At 40.2% G+C, this 19,747-nt stretch overlaps 1 non-coding gene across 1 annotated transcript; it reads right to left on the bottom strand.

Moving 5' to 3' along the window:
- Positions 1-15,010: 15,010 nt before the first annotated feature.
- Positions 15,011-15,117, bottom strand: LOC130888308 (U6 spliceosomal RNA). Its single transcript, XR_009058442.1, has one exon. It is a non-coding gene; the product is annotated as a U6 spliceosomal RNA (small nuclear RNA).
- Positions 15,118-19,747: the final 4,630 nt, after the last annotated feature.

Raw genomic sequence — 19,747 nt, forward strand, 5'->3', positions numbered from 1 at the left:
TCAGTGGCTGATTCTGTCTGCTGTGTCTGAGATTTTCTCTGACGCCCTGTGCAGAATTTGAGATTTCCCTGCCCTTTAATTCTTTAACTGATGGAGAAAATGAAGCTGATCGAGACTGTTAACTGTTAACAGTGTGAGCACGGGAAACCAGAGTAGGTAAAGGAAACGTAATTTACCTCATTTCTAGGTTTTGGTTTTAGCTAAGCCTCATTTATCTTTTCTATCATCAGATAATAGGATACTTCTGAGGATGTGAAAGCCCGAGGAAGAAGAAGAAATCTGCCCCCAAAGGATGCAAATGAAACAAGTTTTTCCCTTTTATTTAATTTTCTTTTTTCTTTTAGTTCCAAACTGTAGCATGCCAAGAAACATTGATCAAATGCCAAGAATAAAATTCAGTATGTAGTTCTTGCTATGAAAAGTGAAATGCTGAAAATGATGAGAAAATACCTTTCCGGTCTCTCCTTTGAATCTCTGCTGTGAAAACACAGTGGGTCCCCTTCGCACATACTGGTGATGGCTGTTTGTCACCATTTAAGTGTAAATTCTCATCGTTTCCAACTAAATTATTTGATCTTTTCTACTCATTAGCATGATTTCCCATCTTTCTGTTTGAATTACATCTACGTTTTTGGAGGGTGTATGAGTGTTCTGTCTCCCTTCACAGCCTTTGTGTATTACTTATATGCAGTAGCATCAGAGGCCAAAACTGGAGTGAGAGATGGCTGTTAGCTGCTGTGTGGGTGCTGGGAACGGAGCTGGGGGCCTCGAGAAGAGCAGCCAGTGTTCCTAATGTTTCTCTCCATCTCTCCAGCCCCCTCAACATTTGTAGTTTTGAAGGGCACAACTCAAACAAAAGAAAACAGAGATGCTGGTATCAGTCAGCTGAGAGTAGCTTCTGGATCATTAAGTTTTCAGTAGGGACAAACACAGCATTGTGGCCCTTTTCCCAATTAAATGACAGGAGGTAAAATAGCCAGCACGTGATCCTAAGGAAAGGGTTAGGTGAGTCAGGGGAACTTCAGAGCCTACAACAGTAAAGCCTCAAAGTTATTGGTGGGTGCCTATTTCAAGACTTCTTGTTATGCAGAATTAACAAAACCTAATTAATTTAGGTCTTTCTAACCTTTTAGTTTTAATGTTTTGCATTATTAAGAATTGAATCCAGAGATTCATGCATTTTAGCAAATGCTATACCACACTCTATACCCCTAGCTCTCATTTAAGTTTTTTGAGCGAGGGGTTTTATTATTTCCTGCCAGTTTGACTCTCACCTCATATACTTTGGGTAATGGAAACTTTGAAAATACCAAATATGAAGACATCATGTCTCCCTCCGTTAAGATCCCAGCAGGAGACAGAATTCATCCTCCTACTAAAAAAAAAAAAGAGAGAGAGAGAGAGAGAGAGAATTTAATGAAGGGGCACCCAAAGAAAAGAAGGAGAAGAAAACAGCATTCCCACTTAAAACCAAATGAGCAGGAAGAGAATGAGTCACCTTGCCTAGTGAGGGGTGAAACTACAGGCAAGGGGGCTGCAGGTCCACCTTCTCTCCAGAGAGGCACAGCCAGGCAGAGGACAAAAAGGAAACAGAGAAGGAGAAAGAAGAAAAATCTGTACTGTCTCTCCTTCTGGAGAGCCTCTGCCTGGGCTGCCAGGATTCAAGCACAGTTGGAAGCCTTGAGTAGGAAATGAGGTACAGGAAATCCACTGGCCTCAATCTCTCAGGGAGGGAGCAGGGCAGAGAAAGGCAGGGGAGAGCTGGAGGAGGAGGGAAAATGAGAAACCATCAGTGCATCCTCCTGGAAAACTGGGTTGCATCACCTTTCTTCTCAGTTACTGCTGATAGCAAGCAGGCAGGCTCAGGCTTCTCTCTGATGTCACATGCCTCTTGCATGCAATGCGCATGCCTATAGCTAATTTAATCATGCATTGGAAATTAGCTGCAACCAAAGAGTCTACAGGTGAAGTGTGTGTGTGTGTGTGTGTGTGTGTGTGTGTGTGCTGTGACAGCACAAACCAAGAAGCTGCAGCCTGGAAAGAGCTTGCACTGCAATAGTGCAATAGTTATAATTATGAGTAGCAGTTCATAGTTGTATCTTAGACACACCCAGATTTTAATTCAACAATGATGAAAAATATTGCTTAAATACTGCTAGAAGGTTGTGAAGGAACTCTGAGTCTTTATTCGTAAATGAATAGAACCAAACTATCAATTATAGGAGTCCGAGAACAAGACAAAATCTTGATCATAAAAAATATATTGCAGGCTAGAAATTAATAAAAACTATATCTGGCAGTGATGGCACACACCATTAATTCCAACAGCAAAGAAGGTTGTGAATCTCTGTGAGTTCAAGGCCAGCCTCATCTGCAACGTGAGTTCCAGAACTAGGGCTACACAGATAAACTATGCTTCAACTCCCACGGCCCCTGGAAGAAGCAACAAAAACTCTTGAAAATCTTTATAATGAATATGGTAGTTACGTTGGAAAAAAGACTATATGTGGGTGATAGTTAACATTTTTAAGTACTTCTGACATGTGAATGTGTGAAACAAATTTTATTTTCCTCTTCTCTCCCCTCCAGTTCCCTCCTTCTTCCCTGCCTCCCTCCCTCCCTCCCTCCCTCCCTCCCTCCCTCCCTCCCTCCCTCCCTTCCTTCCTTCCTTCCTTCCTTCCTTCCTTCCTTCCTTCCTTCCTTCTTTTGCCTGCTTGCCTTCTTGCTTATTCTGCTTTCAACAAACATTCTTAGTTTCTTGTAGTATTAGTGGAAACATGAAGAGATATAATATTTCAAAAAGGAACACTTGACCTAAGTTCAGGTCAGAAAAGGATTTAATGACTAGAGCCTACCGTGAACTTTGGTGATGACCCGGAAGTGATCTGCGAGAAGGGGAAGTGTACAGAGCACGTGCATGATGACGATGGGGGAAGCACATGTTCCCCTCTTAAAATCTGCACATATCTAAGCACGACAAGAAAATAGGGTAGAGGGGCAAGGCTCGTATGGGTGGAGGAATGGAGGTCTCAGAAGGGTTCCTATGGTTTGCCAAAGAGTGTGGGTGCAGAGGTACACTTACTAGAATCAATATATAATTTATAATTCAACGGTGGAAACTTTTGGGATGAAGAGATGGCACTGTTAGTAATTGCTCTGGAGAAAAGTTGCAAGTCAAGAGCATTCTGGAAAGGTAAATGTCTATTAAGACTATTATAACCCGTGTCTAGCTTTGTATCAAAAAATGTTTTTACCTTGGTTTCTGCTGTCCCGATCATAACTTTAGCTGACTCTTGGGAATCTATTCCTCATACTGGATTACCTTGACCAGCCTTAATACATGGGGGAGGTGCTTGGGCTTATGGCAGCTTGATATACCATGCTTTGTTAATACCCATGGGAGGCCTGCCCTTTCCGAACATAAACATAGGGGAAGTGGATTGTGGGGGACAATGACAGAGAAGGAGGGAGGAGAAACTGTGGTCAGGATGTAAAGTAAATAAAGTTCATTTTTAAAAGCATAAGAAAAATATAAAATATGAAGGGGGAAAAGAAAGAAAGGAAGGAAGGAAGAAAGAAAGAAAGAGGTTTTGCACCTGTCTGTGAGTCAGCATTTCAAACCTATTATAAAGTTATTATATAATTACCAAAATGCAAAATGATGAAATAATGATAGCGGAGGGCAGAGGCTCTGAGAATTCCAAAAGTGGGAGTCCAGAACCACTTCCAGACACAAAGCATATTTCATTTGTTTTTATTTAATTTTGTTTTTTTGTTGGTTTTTCAAATTGATTTTTATTGCTCTATAATTTTCTCTGCTCCCCTCCCTGCCTCTCCTCTCCCCCTCAGCCCTCTCCCAAGGTCCCCATGCTCCCAATTTACTCAGGAGATCTTGTGTTTTTCTACTTCCCATGTAGATTAGATCTATGTTTTTACACCCCAATCACAGTTTCACCTCCTTCCTCTCCTCACAGCCCCCCCACTCCAACCCATCCACTCTTCCTCCTCTGTTTCTCTTCAGAAAAGGGCAGGCCTCTCAGGGAAATCAACCAGCCATGGTATATCAAATTACAGAGAGACTAGACACCTCCACTTCTACTAAGACTGGACAGGCAACCCAGTCAGAGGAAAGGGTCCCCAAAGCAGGCACCAGAGTCAGAGACAGCCCTTCCTCCCACGATTAGGAGTCCCACAAGAAGACCGAGCTACACAACTGTAACATATACGAAGCACACTTCTTACTCAAATGTATAAACATGCTGGCAGGATATGGATGTTGTATTTATAAACTTTAATCAATTTAGCAGTTGGTTCATTTACTCACAGAATATTTATCATGTTACTATACAATGTGAGAAGGCTGGAAACACTCTTCTCCATGAGTTAACTCAGGAAACACAATGCACATGGGCTAAATTGAAATTACCTGGCATGAGTGATAAGGAATCACAAAACACGCAACAAACCTGCTTAGGAGTTTATTAGAGGGGTCGTGTACAGGCCTGGGGAATCGATGTGCAGAGAGAGAGAGAGAGAAAGATGGTGTGTCCAGCTTTTTAAAAACTGCCTAGCACGCACGAGGGGGCAGGGTTGACATGGCTACAACAAACACAGATGATGAAGCTCACGCATGCCCACAAAGGGCTTAGCTGAGTCATAGTAGATGTAACCATGCATGCACACATGTAGATCACACAGGGGCCCTTTAACATCCAGGCAGTTCTGCCTGAGGGCTTGTCTGCATGTACATGGCTCTAGAACCCGGAAGTGCAGCCTTATTTGTGGCTGAATAATTACTTAATTGTAAACATACTCTTGTGAGAACACGAGGGAAGCTGATCCCACATGGAGATGCTTTATTAAAATCAGTGCTCTGCAACACTGAAGCCGGCAAACTGTAAATTTTGGTATCTCCTGGCAGCATGAGAATGGAGAAGAGACACATCCTTTGTGTCAGGATTTAAGCAAACAGGCGGGCTCTGCAATGAAGGGCTGGACACAGTCGTCTAGTGGGATGTGAGAGTTCTTTAGCAATTGGAAGAGCGTCCAGAGAGTGAGAGCAGACAAGATTAGGACTTGGGCTGCTGATCAAAGAAGAGATAGAAATGGAGGTAAGAAAAAGCTATACTTTTTTTTTTTTTTTTTTTTTTTAGATAGAACTCAAAAAGGCTGCAGATCTATAAGGGAAGCTCTGTAAGCAACCACATTGAGGGAGATGCTTCTGGGAGGTGCGAGTATGTTATCTCCATAAAGTAATTATTAATCCCATCTCCTTACAGTGCCTTCAGGTACATCAGCTTCCTGAGGGGTGGTCCTCTGGTCAGAAGATTGACAGGTTCAGTTGGGTTAGAGTTGCCAATAGCCTTGTCGAAAAAAGAAGTACGTTTTACTTCTAAGAGCTCTGATCCTTGGCATACTAAAGACGGAGAGGAATGATCTGTACAACAGACCTCAAGGAAACTGGAATGTGCCATTTCTTAAGACCTAAAACTTGTTATGTTCCCATATATTTTAAGCAGCCTTATTAGGAGCTCATGATTAGCCTATTCCTACATGTATGTTCTAGGTGGTCACAATTTTGGGACAACTAAGGATAAAAAAGTAAACAGAAGAAGTTGAATAATTATTTAGCCATTTTTCATGGCTCCAAATATCTCATCTATAACAGGATTACACTGGATGCTGACAATTTAACGAGAGTAAACAGGCATTGACCCAGCCCCGAAGGATTCATGGTCTAGTGGAGGATAGAGTCACAAACTATGGCACCCCAAGACTCTTTTGTGTGCTGAGATAAAAATCAGAGCAGCGTGGAGAGATAATGAAGCACACTGACGTGTGGACTGCACATTCTGAGTGAGCACACCACTTACAGACCAAGCCATATTAAGTGCGTCTTAATCCTTAGGAAATTTGCTTTTCTTTATGCATTCTGTCTTCTTGTCTAACAAGGGATTCTTATTATTCCTATTTGCTTTCTCCTTTTTCTTAGCTCTTCTCTTTTGTCATTTCGTTAAAAATTCCATGCAATGTCTTTCAATCATATTCACTTTTCCTCCTCCAACTGCCCCCTCACACATAAATTGGTTCGTTTATTTTCTTCTTTTAATTCAACATTTTTTATATATTTTGATAATGTGTCTCCCCCCACAACTCTTCCAAGATCCTCTCACCTCCCTATGTGCACACACAACTTCATGTTCTCCCTCTCTCTTAAGAAAACACACACACAGCAAAAATCCAAACAAAGAAACAAGACAGTAAGACAAAAATGTTACAACAAAATAAAGAGCACACTCATAAACCAAAACTGTGCCGCCAAGCTACTCCTGGGCATGAGACCCACCTTGAGTGTGGTTGACATGCCACTGACTCTCCACTGGGAGAAAACTGAATTTCCCTTTGCCACCAGGTAGCAGTTGCAAATAGCTTCTTTGTTAGGGGTGAGACCTGTGTCCGTTTCCCCCTCTTACTGTTGGGACTCGATCTGAACTGAATGTGGGCAGGTTCTGTGTTCCCTGTCGCAGTCTCTGTAAGTTTATCTTATTTGTTTTCTATTTAACTGCATCCTAGGTCCATTGTAATTAACGCAGACAAACTAATGTATCATGGCAACAGTGAGACAGTCTTCCTAGATATTTCTTTAATAGCTCTCTGGAAGGATTTCCTATAGGAAGGTACCTCTGAGATGACTCAGGGAATAATAATGAAGAACATTTCTAGACTAGGGTGACTGTGCTTGCAAGAAAGAACATTGTGGAAAGAAATCAGGATAAAGATGACTGGGAAATAGAAATGTCTATTTCTATTTCCAGAGCTCATATCTTCTGGTAGAAGGTAGAAGATGCATTATTGATGGGGAAGATAACGTTGGAAGACACACAGAGGCTAGGTGATGCTTAGTTCTTTGTGACATGCAGAGAGATTTGGGCTTGAACCATGATATGATACAGAAATGAAACTATATATCCACTGGAGTCGTGTAGAAAAGTTATATTCAGACAATTGCACAATGAGACAGGAAGAAATGGGCAACCAGGAAAGCAGTTCAAAGGCAGCCGTAACAGTTCAGATAATGAATAGTAATGTCCTGAACGCTTTAGCTATGGGAGGAGGGAAAGTCAAGATACTAAAGATGTTAGACAGTACACTACTTGGGATTTAGTAATTCATTGCACTTGTCAGGTGATTAAGAACTAAAAGTGTAGGCTGACTCAGAGAAATGTCTACAATATGAAAGAAGAGGATTCTTCCAGACAACTTAATGGGTGACAGTTCCAATTACTGCTGTCATTTGTTTGCACCATACTTATCCCCAGATAAATAACAGTTTTTCTCATTGTGCAAGAATGTACCTGATTGAAAATAGGCTAGCACATTATTGATTCTTAAAGGACAGTAGTTAACTCTGGGCTTAGCAATTCACGAAAGTTAATGCAAGAAACTGAGACAAATTTCAACCAGCAATTACAATGAAGTGAAAGGGAGCTGGTTGAAGGGAATCTGCCTCCAGAATGGACTTCAAGGTCATTTCTACATTCAGAGATTCAACGCTTTGTGGCCTTTTCGGTAAGAGACTTTAATCCTATATGCAACCAGCATTATGGAATTTAGTTAGATCATTTCGTTAATTCCATAATGGAAAAGTTCATTTATACCGCTAACACTTGCTACATGTGCTTTGAAGCAGAACACTAAAAATTAACTTACTCAGCTTTGTGTGAAAAACCTTAACATCAGGCTGGGAAAGCTCCAACCATCCCAGAGGAGTGACTTGTAATTACAGTTTTGACTAGTTTAAGTCTCTATCTGTGCTAATCTTCTTCCATGCACATTTGTTCTTCTTTTTAGGAAACTTGTCACTATTGAATTACTATCAGGGAAACAACCATCTAGAACCAGTGAGTATGTCATTTGATTTGGGGATAGAGGGGTAGAGGGGTAGAGGGAAAGTGGTGTTAACCTACCCTTAAGTTTAGATATAGCTTGCTTTAAGGGGCATCCAAAGTAAAATTTTGAATCTACAAAAATGCTGTGAGATGCTAAGAGAAATAATTTTAAAATAGCATCAAAGGAAAAGAGTAAAATAAAATAAGACTATCGATTGTCAGCTTTCTGGCACAGGGACTTCAGACTAGGAACACAGTCCTCGGGGAAGAGAACACCCCTTTCTCCAGGACTCTGAGAGGACAGAAGTCCAACGCTGGCAATGGCTGGCGTTCAGTTGCAGAACTGTGTGTGTAATAAATTTGGTAGAAAGTTACTTTTCTTCTGGACAAAGTCAATTAGCTAACAGATGGTCAGCAAATTACCAAGCAAATTGAGAATGGGCTAGGATGAGCTACAGGTGACAGATTGCGCTGTCAAGTCATCTCACCTAAGATGTGCAGTTTATCTCAAGAGTTTATACATAAGGATTTATATTTCTTGCTTACATAAAATTGGCATCTTTTGGGTTCGCAAACCCTTAGTAGGCTGCATGGGATGGGACTCACAAAGGCCTGATTGATAAAACACTTGCTCACTCTCCTTTCAACTTGGGAAGTCTGGTTTGGGAGAAGGTTTAATTTCAATTGTATTTCCCTGACATCTGCAAGGACAGAAAGTTAGCTAGGAGTGAGTCAAATAAGTGCTGGGCGCTGTTTAGTGATGCAGGCTCATTTGATCACAATGGTCCTATCAGTCTGTGTTTATATAGTCGCGATTTTATGCTTCTGTAAGTGTATCTGCTATTACTCCCCGCCAGCCGCGTGTGAATATTTAAAATCCAAACAGCTGCTGCTTTGTTGAAGAGATGGCGGCGAGTTGATCCACAGAGTATAAAACCAGCAGCGATGTGTTCTGAATTAATATTCCACGAACAACAACTGCCGTGTCACTGCCGAGATTGTAAATTTGAAACTTTCTGAGACTTCTGCTTTCAATTTCCTAACAAGTTTAGTGTCGCTGTAATGTGGGACCATGGATTAGAATATCTCCAGGAAATCCCACGCAGGGCGTGGAAGCTAGGGCAACTACAGGAGCCCTGGTGCCGGAGATGGGACTTCTCCCGCAGTTCTTGCCTCACAGTTGAATCTAGTACGTGCGCCCTCTGAGATTTAGTTTCTTTCTCTTTTCTATATCTGTATATTGTTCTATATCTGTATATTGTTATGAACAAAGAGGGAAAGCTATTGAGAATTTCTCTCATTCTCCCGTTCTGGCCAAGTCAGCAAATGAAGTCTTGTCTGTGTTTTAGGGTCCTGTCTGTGTTTTAGTGGACTGTTGATCAATGAACCTTCTGTGCTGACAAAATCATGATGAATGTCTGAGGATGGAGCTCTGTCTTCTACCAGTTAATATCACATCATGATTCTTTGCTTTATCATCCTAAAAGATAAAGGTTTCTTGATGTTTTGCTGTTTTGAGTGAATGACTTAATACACAGCTAGTGTTTTTGGAAGGGGAGTGTAACTACAATTTTAGGGTGAAGCCCTCAGCCCTGGAAGCCCCAGTAGCTAAGTTCTACCAGCTGTTCCAATGTGTCAAGCAAGGAATGAGTCATGATGAAAAACAGAGAGGAGATAGTTCTTGTGGCTACACTGGGAAGAATATAGGGGTCTAGTGACCCCCAGGTCTGCCTTTAGGGTACCAATGTGAGGTTTCGGTAGCAATAGAAAGGAACCGGGCAAAGGACATAATCAAGCTGCCACAGACAGGGTAAGTCATATTGATTGTTGTTTCAGTTCCTTCTGCAGGGTTTGCAAAGAAGGTCCTTATTGTTATCCCTTGAGGAGACAAGTGGGATTGATTGTTGGAGATGATCCTTTCTGCTCCGGAGCAATTGCCCTCAACTGGAGGACCGCATATCCTTCAAAGTTTTGCCCTTTCTGGAATCCAGAATGACTGTAGGATGACACTGACCTATCCTTGTGCCTTCTTCAGTCCTGAAGGTCTAGGTTAAGAGTTATTATTATTTTAATTAAGAACCATTTGTTTCCCATTGCCTGTCATAATTGTTTATTGAAAAAGACACTTGCAGCCGAAACCATACACAGAAAGGAATTCTGAGATGTGTGGGTTTTCATTTTCCAATCAGAGTCAAAAGATTTTTGTGCTTCAGAAAACATTCTGTGGTTTATTTTATTTTTGGTAATTTTTTAAAATTTTGTGTGTATGGTTGTTTTGGTTGCACACTTGTCTGTGTATATTTACATGTGCACACATCTTCAGGCACCACAAACAGAATCGGATTACTGAGTCATTGTTCCAAATCCCTTCTCTGGTTTATTTTAGATGACAAAAGGTAATCACATTATTCAACTCTAGGGTCTTCTCTGTATTGGAAGATCCAATTTAAAACTTATTTGGCACCATAATGGGCTAACCCTTTCTGTGTTGCTGATGATCTAACTGCCCTCCCATCCCTGCTTAGTTTTTCGTGACTTAGGTTGTTAATGAACTTGCTATCTAAGCCCTTAGGACAGCCAGAGCTTTGACAAGACGGCTAATCTGAGTTTGAATGACACCCATTCAGTGTGGTTCTTGTACAGGGTGTAGAATTCTCTAAATTACTTTGTAAGTAGGTGGCACTGCACTTGAATCTGTGAAGGGAAAAGCCACATGCCTTAGCGGACAACTGCAATGAGAAATGCACAGATTGGACAATTTTAAGGGTCTTACTCTAGGTGAGACTTCACACCCAACTAAGGTGTATTAGCACATCAGAAAAGGAGTGAGGAAAATATTGAGAACAATGCTAGACAATTTTATTCACTTCTTAAAGAAAAAAATATATACATTATTTATATTTGCATATATATTAGCATATATATATTAGATAGTAGGCAAAGTATCTACTTATGTCACTAATTCTCTGAAATAGAAGACTATATAACACTCCACTGATGCAAGCTATTCTCCCAGTTATTCAAACTCAAACTTGGAGTAATCACTTTGCCTTCCCTTCATTTTCCAGCTTTCAAGCAAACATATTGCCTTTTTATATTCTGTTCACTGTGGCCACCTTGTCCTAAACTTGAATCAGCTCTTTACTGGATCATTGGCTTCATCATTCCACTACCATCTGAAATATCTTATTTTCCACACTGTATCTAAAGCTGCCCTGCAAATTAAAGCCACAGTTATTTTTGATAAAATTCTGTCCTAAAAATTCCTCAACTATAGTTCAGATTTTGTTTTTTTCTACCACTCTCCCATATCCCTTCAGTCCAGTTGTCATGATAAAAAACTATCCACTGCTTCAGAAACAAGTGCACTTTACATACTCTTTCCCTCCAATATTTTTCTACACATACCTTCCTTTTATTTCGTTCAGGGCCTTGCCCCATTGTCACCTGCATGGAGACTTTCACTGAATGCCTTATCTAAACACTACATCTGTTTATCTCTGTTCCCTTTCTTTATCCAATTTTTAAAATAGTAATATTATTTACATATTTACTGATCTCCCCCTTTCTATCTCTCTCCCTCCTTTGTTTATATGTTGTCCTTGAGCAGAAAGTAAATTCCAAAAAGAAAGAAACTTTGAGGAGTTTATCAGAGAACAACTAAGCTGTTGCAAGCTATTAGGAAGAATATGAAGAGGAAGAAATCCCATATAAGTGGGGCAGAAAGGGAGGAATAAAAAGATGCTATGCTATGAGTACAGTACTGTGTTTTGCAGGCATTTCTGAAGTATGCTATGTTTGGATGTGTGCATACGCTCAGATATTTCAACCCAGTTACCTCTACCTGTTACTGAAACCAATCCAGTGAAGTTCCATCATTCACTGTGGTAGTTTGAATAGGCATGGTCCCCACAGACTCATGTGATTGAATCCTTGGCTTATAGGGAGTGGCACTTTGTTGGAGTAGGTGCTGCCTTGTTGTAGGAAGTCACTATGGGGGCAGACTTTGAGGTCTCATATATGCTCAAGTTACACCTAGTGTGGGATAGTTCACTTCCTGCTGTTTGTAGAACTCTCAGCTCCTTCTCCAGTACCATGTCTGTCTGCATGCCTCTGCCTTGAAGGCAATGGACTAAACCTCTCAAACTGTAAGCCCGTCTCAATTAAATGTTTTCCTTTATAAGAGTTGCCATTGTCATGATGTCTCTTCACAACAGTAGAAATCCTAACTAAGACACTCATTATAACTGTAGTTTGTATATGGCACTAGAGGACAGCATTTATAACAATATTTTTTCTTTAAAAGCAACCATGTAATTTTAATATCAAAGTCATGCATATGCTGGGAAGCCAGAACAGGAGTAAACAGTTCTAGACAGCACAGTCCTATTAATAATTGAAATCCTCTTCCTGCTGTGTTTGACCTTCTTGCATACTTTTCCTGCAGTTAAGATCCTATCGCTTATTGTTAAGAAGTAGCTAGTACCTGGGGCACAACGATTTTGCCTTTCAACTCTTGCTTTCTTCCTTACCCATGATTTCTGATTCCTGAGAATACCTATCTCTTCTTACCTTGACATTTGTAGAAAATGATGAGAATTGAATTTAGACTCATTCTCAATTGCTACAAACTCTGTTCTTTGGTGTTTTAAACATTATCTTATCAGATATGCTCAAATTTGTTTAGAAAACCTACTGATTTAGTTTGGAAATGCCAATCATGACAAACAATCACAGTTTATTCTGAGGACACAGAATTGATTAGTTTTTCTGGCATTATGTTTTAGTTTTAGTAATCCTTGTTCCCTATTTATTCATCATTAATGAAATGGCCCAGATGCCAACATGGACCTAAAAATATCTGGGATAAAATAATAGTGGAAAGTAGAGGTTAGAGGTAAGTGGGAGCACAGGACAGAATCTAAGAAATCAGTCTTATTAAACAGACATGTTCCAACTTCCAATTGCAAGCCTGTAAAATACAAAAGTCTGCAGGGACAACTAGCACATTGGAGAAACAATGGCAAGAGGAAAGAAACAAGCACCGTTCAAGGGACCTTAGAAGAGGACATAAAATAACAAGAAATATTTCCATTTCCTTTCAAGGCAAAAGGACTATTAACTTGACGAATGGCTAGTGCACGGCTGTGCTGTTGATCACACGTATTTATAGTGTCTGAAAGATGTGAGATGACAAAGAGAAATAGGCAAGTTTGGAGCTCTGGTTAGCAAAACAGAGAGGAAACTAAATGAAAAATCGACGTGAAACTTTCCGGAATGATGAGGAATATAGAACCACTAGCCCTTTGACATCCCCAGACTCCACCGTTTTTGAATGCTAAAATCAAGAGTTAAAGTTAAGAATATTGCTAGCATTGATCATTTTCTAGTGGATCATTCCTAATTCTAAAAACTGAAGTCCATTAGAAAGCATCATGCCAAACGCTTCTGATGAATATTTCCGCAAACTTAAAAGTTATTTCTTTAGGCTTGAGTTAGGGGAGATAAGATAAGAGAAAATGGGTTAGAGGATCCTAGAAATCGGGAAATTAATAATGCTAGCCTGTGTCAAGTTCTGAGACAGAAATGACTGCAGACACACAGCAGATAGACCATGCATTGCAGGAAATTGTATCACATCATTAGCATAAAATGAATTCCGGAAGGAGAGGAAGGGGACTTAATGTTGACTTGTATTCTTTAGTAGCTTAGGTACAGTCCAGAAACAGTGTTATTTTTCAGGGAAGTGACGGGGGTGATGTTGTGTACTGACAATTTTCAATATTTAGTTATAATTCATCTATTAAGACTTACATTCCAAATGCTTTACAGTACACTGAGACAGTGCTAGGGAAACAGGTATTTCCTTGGGCGGTAGGTTGTGTTGTTGCTTATTCATTTAGTTTTTTTGTTCTTAGAAAAGAAATTACCAGAGGAAGCATTATTTAAGTGGAGAATGCCAGAGTAGGAGGAAACCAAATTTTGTAGGGTCTTGTAAGTGGGGTGAGTTACTATAGAAACACGGAAAAGCAGGGGGCAAAACAGGGTCGTATTAAGGGAAATGACTAGGCAGTAAATAGGAAGGAGCCATGGAAAACTTGGTTAGCTTTAGGAACATGACATGAAGCGATTGGGTGCATGTCAAATGTTGTTTAGTCTGAGGGAGTTTCAGGTAAGCTTTCGGGTCGCACTAAAGCCCACAGGAAAGTGTGGTCTCTATTGGTACAGTGGAGAAGGATCCAGCTGGGGTGTGGCATGTGTGTGGTCTTTCCCTACACTGCTGGAGCCTTCCCAAAGACCTAAAAGCAGCAGAGTTAGGTGACTGTGTACTAAAGCCCTAAAGCTATGAGGACTGCGAATCTTACTTCTTTGTTATCATTTATCTGAGGGATCTGCCACAGCGTCAGGAATCCTACCATAGAAGAAAAGGCAAAAAGCAAACATTCATTAGCAAGCCACATTGATCAGTTCAAGAAACTAAAGTATTAGGATCAGAATGAGATCTGCTTCGATCTTCTGTAGTTGCGTACACAGTCTTTAAAGTGTTTTATTTTTTCTATGAGAAAAATATTTTTGTTATATTTAAGTATGTTTATTTGTGCAGGTTCCCTCCCCCCAGGGGTTGAAGAACAAGGGCTGTTTCTTCTTGTTTTTTTTTTTAAATCATTTATTTAGTTTTTGAGATTATAACATAATTGTCATTTCTTTCTTCCCTCTCCTCTTTTCAAACCCTCCCATTTACTGTACCTTGCTCTCTTTTGAATTTATGGTCTGTTTATTCATAGATTGTTGTTACTACACATATCTATATGTATATACGTATATATATTCTTAAATACATAATGGACTCTGCTCAATGTGCACAGTGTTACTTGTATGCATGGTTTCAGGGCTGGCCATCGAGTATTGGATAAACAATTGGCATGCTCTTCTCTTCGAAAGACTGTTTCTTCTGCTCTCAGCACTCCTTAATTGTTGGCAGTACTTTGTGTAGATTTGAGGTCTCGTGGGCTCTCCCGAATTCACTTTATGTCAGTTGTCCTTTTCTCAGCTCATGTTTAGACAGTCATAGCAACGAGACGCTCCGAGTGTAGCTTCTGACATTGCTATGAGACACAGTCTAAAATATAGAATGCTTCATGGACTTGCATGTCATCATTGCAGAGGGGTCATGCTAATCTTCTCTATGTTGCTCAAATATTAATTAGTACACGCACTGCTGAAGTGAGCCAAAAATATCTTTAGAATCAAAATGATCTGCTCACTGACAGGGTCTCAACTAAAATAATATCTGACTCATTTTTTCTGTAGTAGTTAGTGGTTGGGAAATTACTATCAAGGCATATCTGTGGTATAAATACTATTTTTACAATAAATACCGTGTATTTAAAATGCTAATAATGCTGGAGCTGGAGAGATGGCCTAGCAGTTAAGAGCACTGGCTGCTCTTCCAGAGGTCCCAGCTTTAGATGTCAGCCTTCACACAGTGCCTTTCAACTGTCCCTCACTCCAGTTTCAAGGAATGTGATATCTTCTTTTGGCTCTATGGGCACTAAGCATGCACATGTTACACAAACATACATTTAGGCATGACACTCATACATATAATGTAAAATCAATAAATCTAAAAGTGTTACTAGTGGGGTGGCATGATGGTTCAATGGTTAAAACCTACCCGTGCAAGCATGAGGATTGGAGATCAGATACTCAGAACCCACATGAATGTTGGCCATGTGTCTTTAATTCCAACATTTAGAAGACAGACACAGATGACCCCCAGAACAAGCTGGCTGGACAAACTAGCTGTGTAGGAAAACTCTTAAAAACCTTGCCTCAGTGAATGGTTGTCGATCAAGGTCTTCATGTGTAGACATGTATACAAGAACTTTACACACCTGTGCATCCACACACCAGTGAACACAGATACACACAAGCCCATTATACACATGTGCATATGAGGGAAAGAAAATGTTAATATTTTCTGACTCAATAATGCCACCGTGATGCGAACTTCCAAAGAAATACTTATGAGAAATATGAGAAGGGGAGGATGGGAGGAGCTCGGAGGATTGGGATGGTTGGGATATAGGAAGGATGGATACGGGAGCAGCGAAGTATATATCCTATCTAAGGGAGCCATCTTAGGGTTGGCAAGAGACTTGACTCTTGAGGGGTTCGCAGGTGTCCAGGAATATGTCCCCAGCTGGTACCTTGGGCAACTAAGGAGAGGGAACCTGAAATGACCCTATCCTATACTGATGAATATCTTGCATATCACCTTAGAACCTTCATCTGGCGATGGATCGAGGTAGAGACAGAGTCTCAATTTGGAGCAATGGTCTGAGCTCTTAAGGTCCAAATGAGGAGCAGAAGGAGGGAGAACATGAGCAAAAAATCAGGACCACGAGGGATGCACCCACCCACTGTGACAGTGGAACTGATTTATTGGGAGCCCACCAAGGCCAGCTGGTCTGGGACTGAATAAGCATGGGTTGATTCCGGACTCTCTGAGCATGGCGGTCAATGAAGACTGATGAGAAGCCAAGGACAATGGCACTAGGTTTCGATCCTAATACATGAACTGGCTTTGTGGGAGCTTAGCCTGTTTGGACGCTCACCTTTCTGGACGTAGATAGAAGGACCTTGGTCTTCCCGCAGGGCAGGGAATTTGGACTGCTCTTCAGTATCGAGAGGGAGGGGGAATGGAGTGGGGGGAGGAGAAGAGGAGTGGGGATAGGGGGAGGGAAGTGGGGGGAGGGCAATATTTGGGAGGAGGGGAGGGAAATGGGATATGGGGAGCAGGTGGAAATTTTAATTAAAAAAGAATAAAAATAAATAAATAAGTAAAAAAAAAAAAAAAAAAAAAGAAATGAAAACCAACCTGTGGTTGGTAGTTAGACAGCAAGATTACTGTAATAACATGATTTTATAAACAACAGCACACCCAACCAAGGTGAGTTAGAAGCTATTATAAATTTATTATTACCAATGTCATTATCATAGCTATTAATAATAGTGTAGAATGATAATTATTACTATGTAATTTGCTAAAAATAGAGAATAACTGCAATGATATGTTTAATGGCTTAAAATGAAAGGGTCAATTATAGATGAGATGAAAATTACAATAGTGAGCTGAGATCGCTGTGTCAATCAATCACTGAGAGCAACTCTTCCTTGGATGTATGAGCGGATTCAGGCATGGCACACTGCCAGAAAACAGAGCAGGTTTGAGAAGGATTTGGGGAGAATAGCTTAACCACAGAAGCAGTTGTTCCTATGCCCAAAGTCATAATCATGTCAAAGTGCTGACGTGATGCCAAATGGAGCACTTGCTAAGATGGATGTACATTCCCCCATGGCGATGTTTACCAGTCACAGCAGAATGGACAAAGGACCCAGTGAGTCAGCAGAAAGGAACATGAAGTCACTTCAAGATGGAGGAGTCACTTTCACGCCACAGTGTCATTACTGTACACAGAATATGCAAGAGAAAGGAAACTATTTAGGACAGGCCCATCAAAGCTGGGACTGGAGTCTCTAATTTCTCATAAAGCAAAAATTAAGGCACTTTGTTACTTTCATATGTTCTCTGAACATTTATTTGCTAAACCTTTTATTAGGTGCTTCCCAAGAGTTGTATCATCATCTAATTCTCATAGTAACGTTACTCCTTTGTTCAGTGGGTAACCCAAAGATAATTATCATTCTCACATGATAGATTTGAATGTCAGTAAGAAATGCTGAAGGACATCCTCCATTTTAAAAACAACTGCATGCCAGAGGTTTTTGGGTTCAAGTTTTCTGATGCCAGAGCTCTCTCTGCCATTTCACTTTGTCTCTCCTTCTTGCTATTAATTTCAAGGATGTAGAGGACTGCTCAGGTATCTTCCAAGGAAGAGTTTGCTGTCACTACGGAAGACAGACCTCCGGGTGAAGCACCAACGCAGTATGCTGTAGCATTTGAGCCAAGGCTCTTCTTTCAGAATGTTCTTGGGCAATGACTGAACGCAGATTAAATAAAGGGGATTGGAAGTTCTCTCCTATTTTTGTCTCCTTTAAAGGGCAATGTCCTGTTTGAGCCTCCACGGGCAATGAAGCCCATGGTGCACTTACATACATACCATTCATATAAAATAAACAAACACCCAATCATATAAAATAAAAACTGAATGCTGATAATAGCTGATTTAAGAAAGTAGAAGGGGATAAATAAGTTTAACTATTGATTAATAGAAATTATCCTATCAGGAACAAAGAGAGAATACATTAAAGAAAGAAAACTTGTAGAAGTGCTCTTTCTCTCTCTCTCTTTCTCTCTCTCTCTCTAACACACACACACACACTCACATGCATGCGCACACACTCATACACATACATAAAATGATTAAAAATATGCAATAAGACAGAAAAGAAATAAGCACTAAACCAGGCCAAGCTAGCCCATGGCCTTGGGGTTGTTTGCAGACCAGTATGGTGAGAAACTCAGCCCAGCACTTTGCAGATGGTATCATGTTATGATACCAAAAAGTTGAGCAGCTCTGCTAATGAACTGAAGAAAAAGTAACCCAAAGCTCCCTAAATATGATTAAAAACAGTAATTTGCAACCCCAACGGTTTATCCCAAATAAACAAACACAAAGAAACCCGCACAGTGTTATAGTTTAACTGCAGGTGGTGGAAACTGGGATGCTTAGTGACGAGCAAGAATGACCTTCCATATGAGGATATATTGCAATGGTTAGCGACTGACTTCTTGTTCGGAAGTAGTGGGAAATGATAACCATTTCAATGGCATATTTCAAATGCTAAAAGTAAAACAAAACAAAGCAAAAAGGCTAATCAATAATCTGGTATACAGGGACGCTTTTAACAATAAGGCAAAATAAGATAGAATTCTTCAACTGAACACAAATGCTTACTACCACACACACACACACACAGAGAGAGAGAGAGAGAGAGAGAGAGAGAGAGAGAGAGAGAGAGAGAGAGAGAGAGAGAGAGATGTGTGAAGCCATTATAGTTAAGAGATACACACTCTGACAAAGAGCATTTTCAGGATGAAAAGAACCAAAACAAGACAATAACTTGGATCTCTAAGAAAAATATGCAAAAATGTCTATCCCAAGACCTACAAAATTACTTTTTAAAAAGGAAAAGGGAGAAAGGAAGGCAAAATTGTGACTAGATTCACAACCCAAAAATAGCTCCATTGCAACAGCTTAGCTATTCTTATTTAGGAATAAGGGTAATAACATATGTGCCTGGCATTGCATTGAAAAGAAAAATTGTTACTGAAAAGAAGTAATGAAGAGAATTTAACAGAGAAATAGAGACAAATCTTGTTAATGGATCTTAAAAATTCCTCATTGTTAGGATTGCTAATTTTCATTTAATTGCACAACAGATTTAAAGAAATTTCATCTGAAATACCAAGATACTAAAAGACTATCTTAGAAATTTAAACCATTCTTATAAATTTTATTTGAAAATACATAGTCTACAGTAGCCACAGCAGGTTTGAAAGGAGAAGGAAAGTTGCTATTTGAAGCCAACTACCTCATCTCGGGATTTACTGTAAAAAAAAAATACAAAAAACACTGTTAAGGGGATGAGAAGAGACATGTGTGCAGGTGGGGAGGGATCCTCGGGAAAGTTTTACTCTGAAACCATGACTTAGATTCCTAGTCCCTGCATGGAAGTTGGGCATGGTTGTGTAGTTCTGTGATAATAGCACTGAGGAGGAGAGGGATGATCCTTGGGGCTTGCTAACCATTTATATAGCCAAATTAGTGCACCAAGAGAGAGAAGAAGTGCAATTGAGGGAGAAACTCAATGTCAGCCTCCGGCCTCCAAAC

Source organism: Chionomys nivalis, chromosome 16, assembly GCF_950005125.1.
Source record: "Chionomys nivalis chromosome 16, mChiNiv1.1, whole genome shotgun sequence".
Classification (NCBI taxonomy): Eukaryota; Metazoa; Chordata; class Mammalia; order Rodentia; family Cricetidae; genus Chionomys; species Chionomys nivalis.